The 4,889-nt window shown below is 39.8% G+C and overlaps 1 protein-coding gene across 1 annotated transcript in view; it reads left to right on the top strand.

Moving 5' to 3' along the window:
* kcnt2b (potassium sodium-activated channel subfamily T member 2b) overlaps positions 1 to 4,889 on the top strand; it is a 51,524-nt gene that overhangs the window by 29,382 nt on the left and 17,253 nt on the right. The gene's annotated exons all lie outside the window — the stretch shown is intronic.

Below are 4,889 nucleotides of genomic sequence, written 5' to 3'. Positions count from 1 at the left end.
CGTCCTTTCTTTCCTCTTGCACATCTCTCTGCTTGCAGCCCTGGACGATCTGAAACCCAATTCAATCCCAGCCGTCTCCATCGATGATTAATGTTTCACTCTGCCACTTTAGCAAAGAAAAATCCCCCCTCTTTTTGAAGAGTGCTGCAGTCGCGCTAACCCGGCAGACAAGCCCTCTCCGCAGGGTAATCCTCCCGCAGCGCCGTTAAAACACTTCGCAGGCAGGCCGGGCCTTTTGTTATTAGCAGGGCAGGGATTGTTGTGCACAGAGAGAGTTTCATGTTCATCCCTTATCGCGCCTTTTTCTTCAAAACGTGATCAACACGGAGCTCTGCGGGAGGAATCTTCTGCTTGAAGTCTGAAAACTCTGCGGCACGCGTGTGAACAGCTTTGATGGGTTTTTTAAATTCTCTCATTAACGCACAAATATGTTCCTATTGTATTAGTTTACTAAACAAATGACTCGCTCATTGTGCTTTGCCTAATAGCTTGCAGCCGTCCCCTCTTTGATGAAGCAGACGTGCAAAATGTAGCAAATTCGTGATTTAATCCCTTAATTTACGTTGCATTGTCGTGGTTCAATGAGGAAACTTTTTTTTTTTTTTTTACAACAAATTGAGTTTATTTTGTTCTCCGAATCCCGAAATCACAATGGCTTGACTCACAGAGCGCGCAGTCACACGGACGTCAGTCTGAGTACAGATGCCAAATTTTGACACCACTTAGAAAACACTCCTGAAGTGATGGTGTGGGAGGCATTAATGAGCAAGAGATACACAATTTAATTTGATCTGCAAACTCAGCCTTATGGGAGTTGAACATTCATTAGAAAAGATCAGTCGCCGTGGTGCAGCAGCAGACCCAGCAACAGTCGAGGAACGATACGTATGCTAACCCGGCTCGTCTCTTGATTATTCGTCAATTTTTTATTGAGCAAAAATATTCTCTTGCCCCCCAAGCGTGCTCTGCTTAAGTAGCTACACACTGTTAAAAKCAGCCCACTTATCCACTGATTTAATTAGCTAAGCCGGTGGACCTGTGGTCAGGTCCTAATTGCACTGTTTCAGACGGCGCAAATAGCCATATTTGCACTTGCAATGAGTCATGCAGCGCACACGGAGGCTTCGGTCTAGACTAGCGGATCTCAACGTTGGCGGTACCGCCCCCCAGGGGGCGTTCAGAGGATAGCAGGGGGCGCTGGCAGAATTTTTTTACAAAAGGGGGGCGCTGGGATTCCTTTGGGGGCGTTTGGTCGAAGGTAAACTTTACATCTTAAATGCACAACAATGCCAGTTTAGACTTTGAGCAACTTGGTAAAACTGTATTGTGTAACATTAAAACATGCTTGGCTGCAACTATATCGATGGCAGTTCTTCTTCTATTCAGTGTTTGTTAGCTTCTGTTAGCTTCTTGGCGCAGCTTCGTTCTCCTGCGACTGTAGCTTCACCACATCAGTTCAACGTTACACTGGCTGATAACGAAGCAGTAACTTATATTAAAAAGTGTTTTATTTCCGTTTGAAGGCTGCCCGCTTCCATGGAAGGACAACAGAAAATCGCTCTTATAAACATGTAATTTCTAAAATCACGATACTCTCACTTTGTATCCCTCTGAAAAATGAACCCATTTAAAYAAAGAAATCCCTCCATGGGTGATATCACGATAGAGAGCGTTCAATTTATAGCGTTAACACCGGAGCTGTAAGTGGTCCGGTATGAAACGGGGGTGATAGAACAACACAGCACTTTTAAATTTCAATAATCAGAATACCGAAATTGTTTCCGTTGTTTTAAAAGGTTTATGTCAGTCTGCCTTTTCCCCATCAATATGTTTCCCGACCGCCCTGCACTTTAGGGGGTTAAAAAAAAAAAAAAAAAAAAACGCGCACATTGCGCAAAACTCTGAAACAGGAGAAGCGGGACATAAAACGGAGCAACAAACTAGATGTGAATTATGGCATAAAAACAGAGAATCCGACACTGAACAGTGAAAAATCAACACATTATGTGAAACACATGACGATTAGGCGGCTCAGCAGGTGATGAGTGAAGATTACTGATGATCAATAAACGATAAAATAAATCTAGCAACAGGAAAGAAACTAAAGTGGACGTAGCAATAAACCAAGAGAGGATAATACTAATCAAATGAAACTAAATGAAAATGAATGAAGAACAAAATGCAAAAATAAACTAATAAACTAAAGTAAATACAGAGGAATGAACTGGTATGGCAAGACCTTTCGAGCAATAATTAATACAGAATACTGTGTGGCAAGAATAAACACACTATTTCCAGATAAAAGGTAAAATAATATTGTTGAAATGCCATGAGGTTGTTGAGACCATATCTAGTACTGAGAATAAATATATCTTACAGACCATAACAGTAAAGAACTGACCATTTATTTATGTTTTTAATTACATTTGATATATTTATTTCTTCAATATTATTTTTCATGTCGGTGTTAATGTCATGAGGCTGATGACTGCATGACACTTTCAATTTGACTCATTAGGATTTGATTAAGAACCAGATTTATTCTTTGTAATTTCTGTCCAGTAAAACTATTAATCTATAAATCAATAGACAGGTCTATATAAAGATATAATCCATATTTCTGTCTCATATTTGTATGGCATTAAAAGGAACTGGAACTTTTATTTTTCCACTGAAAGCTCTGGTTTGCACAATAAATGCCATGTGGGTGAAGTTTTATGGATGATACTCTGATGTCCCATTCTCATGAAGGCAGCACAGAGCTGCACCACCAGAAACTGACAAACACTGAAGAGAAGAAGAGCTATGATTAATGTAGTTACAGTTCTATCCATGTTTTAATGTTGCAGAGCTCAGTCGTTTTGCAAATAGTTCAAAGTTTAAACTGGCATGCTCATCTTTTATCTGGTCATTTTGTGGAATATTTAACAACTAGAAAATGGCACAAAATAAGAATATTTTTTCTACTCTGATTGGCTGCTGTTAGGCCTACCAATTTTAACTTGAATGTTCATTGCATTTTTCTTAGACGCCTGTGAAAATAATTTCTATTCACGTTGGTTTTTTGTTCTCTGGGAAATTATTTTTGATGATAAATACAAAAACAAGCATAAAAATCAAAGCATTTACAATAGTGATAGTAAAATAATGGTCAGTGCAAAGTAGCCTACAAATTCTTTGGTGGGGGGCGGTGAGGGACCTGGWTAAAGGCTAGGGGGGCGCTGGCCCAAAAAAGGTTGAGAAACACTGGTCTAGACGTTTCATCCTGGGCTGAAGCAGAAAACACAAAGAAAAGAGCGGAGGTCTTTAGAGCAAGAATGAAAGGGAAAAGGAAATGTGTGTTTATGTGTGTGCGTTAGGACAAAGTCTTTGATTTAGTCTTGAGGTCTTAGTTCAGGAATCTGAAGGATGCACAACCATGAGAGAGAGAGGAATAACCAGATYGTGATCATAGACAAAGAAGCAAGGAAAACACCRGAGGAGGAATAAAAAGATAGTGGCTTCCATCTCTGCATTCTTGGAATTTGAGCTATTCAGTGGAAATATATGCATGACTACAATAACAAGGACTGCTCCATAGAAACTACTTCATTTATTTATTTTTGCCWTGTCCTCTGCAGSAGATGCCCATTTCTCTACACAGGCTTTAACTTTAAAATAAGCTGACAGGCTGAATAGCGGGAGACTACARCACATTTTGTGTGTGCGCTGCATTGTGATGTGCTGATGTGAGCCAAAGGAACATTGCTACTTAATCAGAAGAATCACAGTCCCTTGTGTTTTTTTKTTTTTTTTAATTGACATGTTTATCACCTAGTCACCTTCAGGCAGTCACACGTCTCATTAATTTTAACACAAGCTGCATTTATATCTTATATGACCATCTGCTTCTTAGATTAGCAGCCGATTGAGTGCGATTCTCCATCTCAGGCTTTGATGCTCTGTCACCAATTATAGCCTAATGTGGAGCACATACTGTGCTTTTACTGCCCAGATCAACTGTGTTGCTTAACAGGCAGCCTAATATCCCTGTGCACTGAACTGAAGACAGTGCAATCAAAAAATAAATATCCAGCGCAGGAAATGGATTCTCTTTTGGCTCCTTTTCACTGGTTGGCTCTCTACAAACATTARCCGGTCAATCAGATTTTCCTTTGCAAGAGAAGACTCTGAAAGGAAAGTGTGGTCTGTGTTTGCTCGGGTTGTGTGGTTGACCCGCGTGCCTCCATTAGGTGTTAGCTGATGAATGTGTCTGAAAACTCTGACCTGTTGCTCCAGCTTTCCGCCTCTCTCCAAACTTTAGCAGTGACTTGAGATTCCTCCTCTTAGCTGAACAAGCTGTGRGTGGAGTTTTGATTGAGCCGTGAGTTCGAGGCGCTCGGTTCTTCATGCTTTGTGAACGTAAACAGCAGGTCAATGGCAAGTGCAGGAGATGCATGCGAGTGTTTCGTGGCTTACGGGCCGGCAGCATGTTGTTGCCACGGCGCTTCATTGAACCCGAAACTGAATCCAGCAGTTTTCTCTTGACAACGGAACGTTGTAAGGGAGGACAACACTTTGTGAGTTTTTCTCAATTTTCCATATTAAAGACAAAAACCTCAAGATTCTATGTAACAATTGTACAATTTTGAAATTKAACAATTTGTACAAAAATTGATCAAGGTAGATTTTTCACCTTTAAATAAGATCTTGGGAAAGGAGGTAGATTTTTTTTTTATTTAAGAGGTCTGTAGATTCATAGAGGTAGAGGACTAAACATTTAAAATAAAGCTGATTGTTTTTGTTAACTTTAACAGATTTTAAATCATTTATGAAAATCAATCTGCAATAAAAGGTAGAGTAATAATCTTTTTAAGTGATATTATTTGGTGACTTCTGAAGTTTTTCTT

The sequence above is a fragment of the Poecilia reticulata genome, linkage group LG8, assembly GCF_000633615.1.
Source record: "Poecilia reticulata strain Guanapo linkage group LG8, Guppy_female_1.0+MT, whole genome shotgun sequence".
Lineage (NCBI taxonomy): Eukaryota > Metazoa > Chordata > Actinopteri > Cyprinodontiformes > Poeciliidae > Poecilia > Poecilia reticulata.
Note: the sequence above shows the minus strand (reverse complement) of the source record. Positions and strands in the feature narration are given on the sequence as shown.